Here is a 13,660-nt window from a genome sequence, read left to right as displayed (position 1 = left end):
TCCTCTTCAACATAGAAAAGGGAGGGTTGGACAAAACTACCTCAAGACTATAGTAGCAAAGATTATTATTTCCTCCCTCTGCTCCCCTTTGGGGACTCAAAAATTTCCCATTTTTAACGTTTATACTTATTATTGCATGTATGGTCAGCTTTTTCTAGCGTTTATTACAAAAAAGCAGTGCTTACTGTGTTTCACTCCCTAAGAAACCCAGTCCGTCATTTTTTTAACGGGCTACTGGTGTTTACCTTCGTTTTTCCTCAATAACTACCGTTCGAGGCGTTACGCTGTGATTTCCCGCTGCAAGGAAGACCGATTTAGCCTTCCGCGCTCTCACCCCTCACTACGCGGGATCTGTCTGCCGGCCCCGCTCCTCATACTGGGCAGGTAAGCGCTCGGCCTGCCTGTGACTTCGTCCGTGTAGAGGCTGTGTGTGCCAGGCCCCTGCGTGACGTTGTCTACCCTCGTGTCAGCAGTCGCCGTTCCTTTCCATGCCCTTTGCTTCGGTTCCTATGACCTTATTACTGACTGGGTGCTAAACTTCCCCGGTTGCTGGAAATCCCAGGCTGCGTGGCAGTGAGGTGAGTCTGGCCGGATGCAGGCTGCCTGGAATCCCACTGTTGCCCCTCATCTGTGCACAGTGCCTCGCTCTCCCTTCGCTGTCGGACTGGAGGCCTACGTGGGCCCCATCCATTGCTTTGTCTTGCATTTCCTTTAATTTACTTCATTTGGGTGAGGAATCGTCCAGCACTTTCCTGAGAAATGGTGTATGGGAGTTGAAGTTTCCCACTTCGAGGTTCACTCAGGTATCGGGCTTCTGACTAGAAACACTTTTCCTTTCGGGTGTGGAGGGCTTTTCTGCCTTCTCACGGCCCCGGTTGCTGTTGGGCTTCCTGACCCTTCGTCCTTGGCATGTTTCTGTGTTACTGGGTTTGGGATTGTACTGGTTTCTTCCTTTGCTCTCTTCGTGTGCCTCGGCAGGACTGCTCCTCTTCCCCTTTGTGTGCCTTTCATTGTGGAATCTATAAACTTTCAGTCCTGGGAAACTGTTGCGTTATTTCTTGATGATTTTTCCGCCGTTCACTTTCTCAGTTCTCTCACATCTAGGCTCGACTCATCTTGAATCCAGGACGTCCCGTGATGTGCTCGAAGCCTCGGGCACAGTCGTGAAAAGGGTAGCGAAGTACCTGTGCTCTTGAGTTGGGACTGTGTTTCTTGGCAGTGCCAAGCTCCCGAAGCCTAAGCAGAGAAATACTCCGCTGACTGAGAGTGCTGAGCGGCTGTTAGGTACACTCTTAGTACTTAGACTGCGTCCCTTTTTTCGAGGATCTCACGTTACAAAAGGGAATGGTGGAAAACAAAAATAAGCATAGCAAGTGTAAAATCTAGAAAATAAGTGCAATGGGCAAAGAAAAACTTATTTTAAAAATTCCAGTCCCAGCTTGGTTTGGTTTGGTTTGGTTTTGGTTTTCGTACCAGGCATTGAACTTGGGTCCTTGTGCTTGGGAGGCCGGCAGTGAAACCACTGAGCTAAATCCCCGGCCCCTGACTTACATATCGAGACCGTGTCTCAAACAACTATTTGGAGAAATGATTGCAGAGGGAGGGCGGGCTCAGAATCTAGAGGAGGCTTTTGGAAAGGGTGGCGCTGACTAGCATGATAGAGACGGAGTGAAACAAATTTGGAATAAGTTTAGAGGGAGTCAGTGGGTTGCTGATTAAAACAAATGTATTGCAGGTAGCGGGGCATGGTGGCGCACTCCTGTAATCCCAGCCCTTAGGAGGCTGAGGCAGGAGGATCGCTGCGAATTCGAGACCAGCCTGGGCTACATCGTGAGTTCCAGGTCAGTCTCAACTACAAAAAACAAACAAAAATGTATGGAAGGTAGGTGGTCAGAAGAAGAGATGGGATTTGATCAAGGAGACAAAGATGGAATTTAAGGGTGACAGGAGTAGGTTTGGAAGCCGAGGTGGTGAAAATGAGTTCCGTTTGCTGCTGTAGCATTTGAAATGTTTGCTGGGATCTTAAGAGGAAAGCTAAGGCAGTTAACTGGCCGCAAGAGGTCAGTGCTGAGCTGCAGACCCGGGGGTGGGGGTACATGCTCTTTAAAGCCGTGGAGGGAGTGCGAAGGTCACAGCTAGAGCAGGGCCCGCACTGGTCTCTGGGCTGGCGCTGGGGGCGGGCGGAGGGGAGCTGGGACAGGAGCGGAAGCGCAGCAGCTGAGCGGGAGGAGCTCCGCCGAGGGGCGGCGCTCAGGAGCTAACGGTGTGGCCGGCGGTGAAATGCTGGGCTCCCGAGTGAGGATGGGGAAGGAAGGGCCGTGGGTTTGGCAGCGAGGAGGGCATGGGATGAGGTGAAGGGAGCGCTTGAGATGCATCTGAGAGGCTGGTCGGAAATGGAGTTCTTTATGCCCCCAGCTGCCCTCCGCCCGCCTGGCCTCCCGCCCCTGGACCCAGTGGAAGCGGAGAGAGCTCAGAGTTTGCCTCCCCGTCCTGGCCAGAGTGGGCCAGCCTCCTCCCCGCTGCCCGTGGTCCCCTCCTGTGAGAGCCGCAGCTCTGTGGGTCTTTGCTGCCCGCAGCCGAGCCTTTTCCGGGCTGGGCTCTGACCGCCGTCCAGCGCGGTTCCCAGCCCCTCCACTACGCTCTTCCTAAAGCTTCCCTTTGAGCAGTGGCTGTGAGTACAGACTTGGTGTGGGCTGTGGGATGAGCGGGAAGGAGGGACAGGTACTGCCCGTGAGGCCCGAGGTGCGCTGGCCTCTCAGGAGGGTGGTCACCCGGCACTCAAAGCCAGGGACTGCCACTGAGGTGAGATGGCGCCGTTTGGGCGGCCCTTCCGGAGCCGATGCAGGGAGCCGATGAAGGGACGGAGCAGAGGCAATGCGGAGACGGTGCCGTCCAGACGCAGGGACGGCCTGGTCCCCCCAGCTCGGGGCTCGGCGGGAGACCGAGGTGCCTGGCCTCTTCGTCTTGTACTCGATTTTTGACAGGATAGGTATATTTTTTAGTTAGAATTATTATGTTCAATTCGATGATGGATTGTGTTTTTGTAATATATTCGTTGTTTTAGGTAATTCTGCATCTAGGTGAAGCATTTTCACTTGGAAATGCTTTGCTACTTATGTGGAAATGACCACGTTTTCCCCTTCTTTCCTAATGAATGGCATTAATGAATCATATTTATTCAATTTTGTATTCCTGGAAAGACTAGTTATTTTTCTAGATTCTCTATTGATTTTATTCAGGATTTTTATGCCTAAGTAAAATTGGCCTGAAGATTTCATTTCTATACATAAAATTTACTGTTGAGATGATCTCAGTGAGGGCTGGGGATTTAGCTCAGTGTCACTGCACCTACCTTGCAAGTGCAAGGTCCTGAGTTCGATCCCTGGTACCAAAAAAAAAAAAAAAAAAAAAAGGTTATATTAAGCTCATAAAATTATTGGGGAAGCACTACTTCTGCTTTCTGTAATCCTCATTTGTAGTAGCAATTATCTTCTCTCCCTATTTTTGTGTCAAAGTTTTGGTAAAACTTGCCTATAAAACCCAAGTGGACCTGGTATTTATTTTTGGAGGGGATACTGGTGCAGGGAAGAAACATTTAAAATTTTAATTTCTAATTTGATTTCATAAGTGGCTAGAGTCCTATTCATGTTTTCTGTGTCATCATGAATCAGCTTTTTATAGGAGACATTTTATATGAAATTATCCATTATGTCTCTTTTCAGTCACTAATATTGTTTATAGTATAGTTTTGTCTTTTCATTTCTGATTCTGTCCATTTGTAATTTTTACTTTTTGATTAATCTTGCAAATATTTGCTGCTTAGTAATCTTTTCAAAGAAAAAGATTTCAGTGTTGAACGTTTTATTTCATTTATTTTTGCTCCTTTTATTTTTTTATATTTTTTTGGTACCGGGGGTCAAACTCAGGACCTTGCATTTCGGAGGCAGGCACAGTACTGCTGAGCTAAATCCCCGGCCCTTTTGCTCTTCTTTTAAAAGACTTTATTCTTTTTAATTTATTGAATTGCTTACTTTACTATCACTATTTTTAATCTCTAATATATGCTTCTAAGATCATAAATGTCTATTGAAGTAATGTTGCTGTTTGTTTATTTATTTATTTATTTATTTATTGGTGGTACCGGGGATGGAACTCAGGACCTTGCATTTTCGAGGCAGGTGTAGTGCCACTGAGCTAAATCCTGGGCCTTGTTATTGTGTATTTAAAGCTATGTCCACAGATTTTTTTTGTACTGGGAATCAAACTCAGGACCACTCCGGGTGTGGTACCACTGAGCTATCCCTGGCCTTCACAACATTTTTTGATACTCTTCCTTTTAAGAGTTAGAGTATATAGTGGTATATTCAGGAGGCTGAGGCAAGTGGATTTCTGGGGTTCGAAGCTAGTCTGGTCTACATAGTGAGTTCAAGGCCATCCTGAACTACATACACAAACTATCTCAAATAAAAATAAATAAGTTTTTGAAAAGAGGGGCAGGGTTGGACATGGCTCAGTGGTAGAGAGTATGCTTAGCATGTTCAAGGCCTTGGGTTTGGTCTTAGAACAACAACAACAAAAAAAAACCAGAAGTATTGGTACATTTTAGGTATACAATATAATGACATTCATCACTGGAGGTTTGTACCTTTACATAATATACCTTGATTCTTTTTTCCCCTGTTTGACTGAAGTTTTGTTTTGTTTTTATTTTTTTTTTTTTTTTTTTTTTTTTTTGGTACCGGGGATCAAACTTGGGACCTTGCATTTGTGTGGCACGCAGCATAACCACTGAGCTAAATCCCCAGCCCTCCAGTTTAATTCCTTTTTTTCTTGAGTACAGACTGGATTTAGTGGCTGAATCACCATAGAATACTGTGTAGTGACTGTGAGAACCTAGAATCGTGGTCTGGCTTCGGGTGTTTCCAGCTGACCTCTCTGGGCTGCAGCCTCAGGAGAGACCCTTAGACAGAACTACCAGCTACACTGCTCCCAGATTCCTACCGGCAGAACCTGAGATAGCCCTTTTGTGTTTACTGAGGTAAGTGCTGAACTTGAGGTGACTGATGCAACTGCGCGTCTGTTAGACTCCTTGGCCTTTCCGTGTCTTTCCAGTTGTAATGTTTTAAATTTTATGAATAATGTCGGTGTGTTTGATAAATAACAGGCTTCTATATTATCTTTGGTTTTTAGTTTTATTGTGGTCAGAGATCATTGTCTACATGATTGATAAGACAGAAATGACTCCAACATCTTGTTTTATTTCAAAAGAGCTCTCAAGCTGGGGTGTAACTGCGTGGGGCCTGGGCTCCAGCCTCAGTGTCACAAATACAAGAGCACAAAAACTGTTCACTATGACTTTATTGTGCCGTTGTGCATAGAGAGAGCTAGTTTTTCAAAGCTCTAAGCAAGAAACTTTAAAGCACTTTTACCATCAGAAAACATTTATCTAAATATTATAATACAAGCACAGCTATCAACAAGAAAGAAAATTGTTTAATGAAGCAGGCACTTTGGATTAAAAACTTTTACCAGATTTTACAAAACATCATCAATATCCGGAGTGAATCTTAAAAGAGTCTTTTGTTACAGGCTTATGTTTCCAAGTCGCTACACAACCCTATAGGCAGAGCTGTGGTGTTCTTGATAACGCTCTGAGCTGGGCTCCTTATCAGAGCAGGAGAGAAGCTTCTGCTGCTTTCCCAGCCCTTCCATCAGCAGCTGCTATTGGGAGAGAGACGTTCCCCGCACTAAGTACAAGAACTTCACTAGTTAATAGCAGGAGAAAACCACAGGCTAGAAGCTTAAAAACTTAATACGCAGTAGAAGAAAATGGAAGAAAAGTTTAAACAGAATAGAAAGCATGTAGAGTTTTACTTTGCCAGCTTTTTTTTTTTGGTACCGGGGATTGAACCTGGGTCCTTGCGAGGCAGGCCACCAAACCGCTGAGCTAAATCCCTGGCCCATGCCAGCTTTATGTTTAAGTTTTGGTCATTTTTTTCTAAATGTTCCATGAAGGCTCAAAAGACTGTTTCCATTGTTAGGGTTCTGTATGATGTTAGGTGAATCTTATTTTATTATACAATATGTGCTGTCATTATTAGAAGAATTTTATTCCATGGTTCAAAAAGATAACTATTTCCCTCCATTTTAGTCAGTGTGGAAGAGGCAGAAGAATCACCGTAAGCCTGGGTCACACAGGCAGATGCTGTCCCAAGAAGTTAAAAAAAACAAAAAATAAAACCACTGTGCCAGCCTCATTTCATGCTTAGGTCTCATTTAAGTCTCACAATCCCAGAGAACAGGTACTTTATTTCTTTTCCATGCTAGAAGACCAAGATGAGGCATTCAGCAACTAGCTTCTGGGAGAGTGAGCGTTTGCACTCTCACTGGCCAACCTAGGGAACTGAGACCTGAACCAGGGGCCACTGGCCACACCAGCTGGCCCCAGGCAGGTATCAAGGATCAGACAGACACTGACCCGCCCATGCCTCACAGTCTGTCCCAAAGGTTAAGCTGAGTTGTCAGAAGCATTTCTCAGGGATTTGGACTTTGGGGAATGAGAATGTGACAAAGTTGTCGAAATAAGACTAACATAAAAAATCAAACAGTTCTTCTAGACCAGCAATGATGAAATACAGGTTAGAATTATAAAAATAATTTTAATGATAACGCAAACTATACTGGCACCTCAGTTCACAAACTTAATTCTTTCTACAATTCTGGTCGCAAACCAAATTGGATGAGAACCAAATCAAATTTCCCCATTAGGTCGACATTGAACCTGGCCATTGATTCAGTTCTCATCCACCTTGATTTGTGACCAGAATCATGGAAAAAATTAACTGAGGTACAACTGTATCATAGGCTCCCTCCAACACACAAACCTGAAGAACTAGTCTTCTTTTTGTCTTATAAAATATTCCAGATTCACAGCCAACTGCTCTACGTAGCTTAATAATAATGTGCCCACCACTCAACCCCATCAAACCGTTATGGGAGGAAATTGCAAGTGACACACGGAGAGGCAGCAGAATGGAAGTAAAATAACAAATTTACTCATCGACGAGGCTCGATCCCGCATAAGCAGTGCCTGGATCGATGACACACTGGGTCATAACTCCTTTTATAGGGTTTCACAGCCTTGACATCATTTGGGTGGTGACATTTCATTCTCACAGTTCACGTCATGGTCACAAGATAGGTAACTTTAACCCAGAGGTAGCAGTTCTTTGCAGTTGGGGAGTTTATCCTTAAGATCGCTCTGGCTATCTAACCTAGTGCACAGGAAGCAGGTGTTCAAGGTTGGGGATGAGGCCTGATGTCCCACTTCGTCGTCAGTGCCTCCGGTGTCTGTTAATTTTGAACTAAACAAAACAGATCGCTGTTAGAGTCAGATGTCATTTTACATTTCCCTAACATTTTATAGGTTTTTAGATTATTTACAAAAGTTCTCTATCAAAACCTTACCTCTGTACACATGTAATTTAATATCAGTACACTTTGAGACCCAATCCAAAAATGGGCATCTGAAATGAATAGACATTTCAGAGATGAAGAAGTACAAATAGCAAATAAAAACATGAAATGTTCAACATCACTGGCCATTTAAGAGATGCAAATGAAAACAACACCGAGATTCCATCTCACCCCAGAAAGAATGGCCGCTATCAAGAAATCCTACCAGTAACAAATGCTGGTGGGGCTGTGGGCAAAAATTTACACCTACTGTTGCTGGGAGTGTAAATTAGTACACCCAGTATGGAAATCAGTATGGAAACTCAGGAAAAAACCAAAAACAAAGCAACCTATTCTACTTCTTGGTGTCTTTCCAAAAGATTTAAAAGCATCACACCACAGTGATATATGTGCACCATGTGTATAGCAGCACAGTTTGTGGTAGCTAAATCTTGGAAACAGCCTAAATCCCCATCAATGGATGAATGATAAAGAAAATGGTTTTCATATACAGTGGAGCTCTGCTCTGCCATGAAGGATAGACTTGAGACATTTTTAGGTAGATGGATGCGCCTTGAGGCCACACTTTTAAGTGAGAGAAATCAGGTACACATGTTTAAATATTGCATTGTTTCTCTGGTGTGAGAAACCAAAAGGATTAGTAAAGACTAAAATGGAGGACAGATACCGGGCACAGGAGTAAAATGTTCAAACGGGAAGGGGAAAGGGGAGGAGAGAGGGGGAAGGGAAGGAAGGGAAGAGGAATAAGAAGAACAGAGGGAAAAATGGAAACAAAGCTTTTGTCAATAAGGCATTGCTTCTGCACCTTTGTGCTAAGATCCAGTGTAAATGAGGAGGGGAGCTGTTGAAGGGAGTGGAGGGCAGGGGAGAAGAAAAGGAATCAGGACGTATCCTGTACAGGTGAACGTTGCTACATGTACGGAGATGTACCCATTAATGTCTGAAAAGAAAAATGTGAGTATTAAGTCCTCCACGTACCCGCTTTCTGATCACATTTCCCTCCTCCATTTCCTAACCATAACCAGAACATCTAACCCTTGGCTGAATTTGGTGTTTAGCATTCCTTTGCTTGTTTTTATGGTACCATCATATGTGTATGTTCCCGTAAATAATACGGAAGTTTGTTTTGCATGTTTTCAAACTTTTAAAAATAGAACGATATACAGTTTTAATTTGTATCAGTCTGTGCGGCACACAACATCTGCTCTCCTGGTATGGAGCGGGTGCGCATCTCGCATCTGTGCTCCTGTTTTCGTTCCCCTCCATCTCGATTCCCTTTCCGTTTGACAAAGGTCTCTCTCGCTACTTCCTGTTATCTCTCTCGCTCTCTTTTTTTTTGTACCGGGGATTGAACTCAGGACCTTGTGCTCGTGAAGCAGGTCCTATTTTCTGTCTTTTATTTTGCGCATTGTAATTTGGGTTCCTCATATTTAAAGAATGCTCTATTTAAGCTTGTGTGTCTGATGTATTTTACTTAACATTACGGTCCCAAGGTGCATCCATTGTCCTACAAATGGCTTGTCTGTCTGTCTTTATGGCAGAAGAGTGCTCCATTGTGTGTAATGCCACATTTTCTTTATCCATCCATCTGTTGATGGACAGATAGGCTGCCTCCAAGACTTAGGTATTACAAACTGTGCTGCTACTGTAAACATTGCTGTGTATGTATCACTGTTATGTGTCTTTAACTCTTTAGAAAAGACAACACAGGGAGAATAGCTGGGCAACTTGATTTTTTAGTTGTGCGATGGGATGCTTTTGAAATTTACACCTGCAGATGCATGTAGCTGTAGCTGTGATTCGTTCATTTCAAATGTTGCGTAGTGGTATATTTTATGAATATACTAGTATTGGTTATCCTGTAATAGAAGCTATGGTGTACCAAACTATTTTCAGTTGTGCTTCATTGTACAAATTTCTTTAAAAGGTGGGCTGGGGATATAGCTCAGTGGCACAGCACCTGCCTGGCACGCTTGAGGTCCTGAGTTCCATCCCTAGTACCAAAATTTTTTTTAATTAAAAATAAATAAAAGGAGAAGTACTGGGCCAAATAGTTATTAGATGTTGCTAGATTTCTCTGTGAAGAAAATTTGAAATTTCCATATTCAAATTCCAAAGTCAAAAGGCATAAAACTAAATCTAGCCAGAGAGGGACTTTTTTTTTTTTTTTTTTTTGAGACAGGGTCTCACTATGTAGTTGAGTGAGACTGACCTGGAACTCACTATGTAGCCCAGGCTGGTCTCAAACTCACAACGATCCTCCTGCCTCAGCCTCCCAAGTGCTGGGATTACAGGCGTGCGCCACCACGCCTGGCAAGAGGGACATTTTTATGGAAAGGATAACAATGTTAAAATTCTCCACTTCCTCCAGTCCTTCCCAAATTCAATAAAATTTGCATCAGTGTAACAAGTTAAAAGAGCACCTGGGTTTTTTCAGTTTTTGTTTTTTTTCAGAAACAAATTGATTCTAAATTTATATAGAAACATAAAGATCTACAAATAGCTATGATAAATTTGAGAAAGGAGCAAAGAAGGTAGCACTGCTTGACAACATTAAAGTGGATTACAGGGTCAGAACACTAAAAAGACACCTTGATTCAGGAAAGACAAATGGACAAAGAGAACAGAAGACTCAAAAAGCACTTGTATTCATGGGAAATTGGTGCAGTAAAGTGGAGCCGCCCATCAAGGAGGGTACGACGGAGTGGACTGTTTAAGGAGTAGGGATGGAAAAGCTGGTTGGATATATGGGAAAAGTACACAGGTTTCTTTCTTCACACCCGATAAAGACATTCATCTGGACAATAAATCTATGAAACCAGCAGGAACACATACATGTAAATGAACATATTTATAATCTTGTGATGGTGAAAAAGGCCTTAAAAGCACGAACTAAAAAGTGAAAAACTTATGAAATTAATTATCCAAATTCAAAAATTCTAATGAGCAGTATCATAGTCATTGGTAATAAACGAGGTTTTTTAAGACTAAAATGATCAAGAGCTTAATATTTATCTATATTATTCAAGAAATCCCTGTCAGGTGTGGTGGCACACACTTGTGATCCCAGCACTCGGGAGGCTGAGGCAGGAGGATTGCTGTGAGTTTGAGACCAGCCTGTACTACATAGTGAGTTCCAGGTCAGTTTCAACTACATAGTGAGACCCTGTCTCAAAAAGAAGAACAACCCCCCCACAAAAAAACAACCAAAGACATCCCTGAAAATTAGCAAAAGAAAAACTAAAAAATGGGGCCAGGGATTTAGCTCAGTGGTGCTGTCGCCTACCTCACAAGTGAAAAGTTCTGAGTTTGATCCAAGAAAAAAAATATATGTCAGTGAAAAACTGAAAGATAGGTAAAAGTTATATGGAGAGAAAATTCTGAAGAGATGCTCAAAAAAAAACAACCAAAGACATCCCTGAAAATTAGCAAAAGAAAAACTAAAAAATGGGGCCAGGGATTTAGCTCAGTGGTGCTGTCGCCTACCTCACAAGTGAAAAGTTCTGAGTTTGATCCAAGAAAAAAAATATATGTCAGTGAAAAACTGAAAGATAGGTAAAAGTTATATGGAGAGAAAATTCTGAAGAGATGCTCAACCCTTCAGGTAATGAGGAAAAGTAAAAAATAAAACAATAACAATACCACTTTATGGTTATCAGGCTTCCAATTTTTTGTGTAATTTTCAAACAAAAAGTAGAGCTATGCATGTTTTAACTTGATTTTTGGTATAGTGCCAATTGGCATGGGGCCGGTGAGGGGAGGGATCTCCGTGGCCCTCTGGTAGAAGCGTAGGTGGAGATCACCGTTCTGGGAGTAATGTGGTGGTATTTTAGGAAATTATTTGTGCAAATATGGCCACCTAGTCTTGGAATTTATCTTAGGCCCTTACACAGGTTCAAAAGAGAATGCTGTAGTTACGAGGGTGTTGGTCACAGTGTGCGTGGCTGTCATTGGCAGATGGAGGTAATCTAGATGTCTGACACCACAGACCACACAGTATATGTGATGGAGCTCTGCTATAGAGTGTGATCAGCAGTTAGAAGCCGTAAACTAGGTGTATATACAGCAATATGGCTGGATCCCAAAGCTGTGGTACAGGGTTTTTTCTTTTTAAAAGCATAAGACACAGAACTAGTACTATGATGCACTCAAGGATCCCTGTGTATGCAACACGAAAAAGCCTTCCATAGTGGCTGCCTGCGGAGGAGAAGACAGAGTAAGAACTGGAGATAAAGGAGAAACAAATAAAACGAGAACTTGCATGGACACATATTGGTTGTGAACCAAGAGCTGAGTATAACCGAGTCAATTCTTTTTACTGGACGTCCAAGAAAAGAACTTAGTGCGAGGGAAAATAAAGGACTTGAGTTAAACCAGCAAGCCTACACCTAGACAGAATGGGTTCCAAGGCAGAGCAAGCAAGTGGGGCAGAGGGACAACCCATCTGCCGCAGCTCTGGTGCTCAGTAACTCCATTTTGCAATACAGCCTTCCCTTCCACCACGGCCTGTACTGTCTTGCCTTCCCAGCAGCCATCTGATCTTTTGACCTCACACCGGTTTTCCAGGGCTTCTCTATCCTGCATCTACAAACCTTTTCAAACTCCTCCCACAAGCCAGTTCTTAAAGCTTCTGAACCACATGTATAATCACAGCAAAGTCCCCACCCCGTGTAGCCCTCACGATCATCTTGCTGGGACAAAATACCCAACACCCACAACTTAACAGGCAAGAGGTTTATTTGACCAGTGGTTTTGGAGGATCTGATCCATGCGTAGCGGACTAACTCCAAGATGAAAACATGGCAAAGAGCTTGGTGGAAAAAAGACCAAAAAACGAACAGAAGAAAGGGAGGAGCCCCAAACTAAAACACACCCTTCCATCGAACCAGCCCTTCTAAGCAGGCCCCACCTCCCAAAGACACATTTAGCAACTAAACCATCAACAGATCACCCCACTCAGGATTAACCCACTCCCGCAATGCCCCACCGTACATCACAGAAATGACTTGCGCACTTTTGGGGCTCTTCCTCCTCCTCCAGGATCCCCCCAGCCCAGGACAGGGACCTTTGGGCACATGCAACACCCACACTAAGGCCCGCTGCCGTCGTGGGTAGATGAGGCAAGTGAGATGCGGAGGTCTGCACCTCCCTTCATTTGCGGTTTCTCTGCAAGTCTGGAGAGAGGACACGGAGGGCGCCCGGTGTACCCGGGGCTGAGGAAACGGCCCCCGCCCTGCACAGGGGAGCGCACCGCCGGATGTGTGTCACAATTAAAAAGGCAACTGTAAAAGTTAGTGCAAGCCCCATAAAGTCCCGCTTTCCCGATTATGTTAAAGCTTTTGGGAGCTTTTTAGTTCGTTTTTCCTCCAAATCCAGTGGCGCACGGCTGGGGTGCTGTCCCGGCACGGTGACCCGGCGGTTACCCCACCTGCCACGGCCCGGCTCAGCTTTCCAAGGCGCGGCGCGGGTGGCGCCCCCTGGAGGATGGAGGGCGCCGCCCGCAGAGCCCGGAGCGGGCTCAGTTTCCCCGCCTGCTCCTCTATCTGGCCGCCAGGGGGCGCGGAAGGGTATGGGGCTCCAAGCCGGAGTCCAGAGGGAAAGGGTCCGGGCTCTCCCGACCCACCCACCCGGACCTGCACTCGAGCCGGTCCGCGGGGAGTTTTCAGCGTACCGAGTTCGAGAAGCGCTGATCTAGGAAGTGGAGCTCGTGGAAACCGTTTTTAAGTTAAGCAGCAACTTAAAAGTAAACGCTATTTTTGGGAAACGACAATATTTGTTCTAATTAATCCAGCGCAGTGCTGGGGAAAACAAGGATTTAATAGACGTTTTGAATGAAAAACAACTATACTAGTAAGTAACATTTCCTGAGCACTCACTATGCGCAGGTACGACGCCAGCTCTTTTAATGCACGTGCTTATTTAACGCTCATTTTATTCTTTCCGGTTTAGATGTGCGATGAAGAGCTTCAGGACCTGCCAGCGTCTCAGCGCGAGCCATCAGAGGGACGCAGAGAATCGGGCTTCAGATGCATTTCATTCCCCTCGCCCGGAAAACGAGACCCGGCTGGAAAGTAATCAGCCTTGAAAACAGAGATCAAGAGCGTCAGCCCCATCGGCTGTGCTACTTCCGGAGCCTCCATTGGCGGCTGCGGACTCGACGGACGACCGAAGAGAGGCCCCGAAG

At 44.5% G+C, this 13,660-nt stretch overlaps 1 long non-coding RNA gene across 1 annotated transcript; it reads left to right on the top strand.

The window, feature by feature from the left end:
* The first annotated feature begins 1,824 nt into the window (after positions 1-1,824).
* On the top strand, positions 1,825-13,654 carry LOC104875713. Its single transcript, XR_784147.2, has 3 exons — positions 1,825-2,671; positions 4,841-5,038; positions 13,426-13,654. It is a non-coding gene; the product is annotated as an uncharacterized LOC104875713 (long non-coding RNA).
* The last annotated feature ends 6 nt before the right edge of the window (positions 13,655-13,660 follow it).

Source organism: Fukomys damarensis, unplaced genomic scaffold (genome assembly GCF_012274545.1).
Source record: "Fukomys damarensis isolate Sample0158 unplaced genomic scaffold, DMR_v1.0_HiC HiC_scaffold_20, whole genome shotgun sequence".
Classification (NCBI taxonomy): domain Eukaryota; kingdom Metazoa; phylum Chordata; class Mammalia; order Rodentia; family Bathyergidae; genus Fukomys; species Fukomys damarensis.
This window is presented reverse-complemented; position numbering and strand designations above follow the sequence as displayed.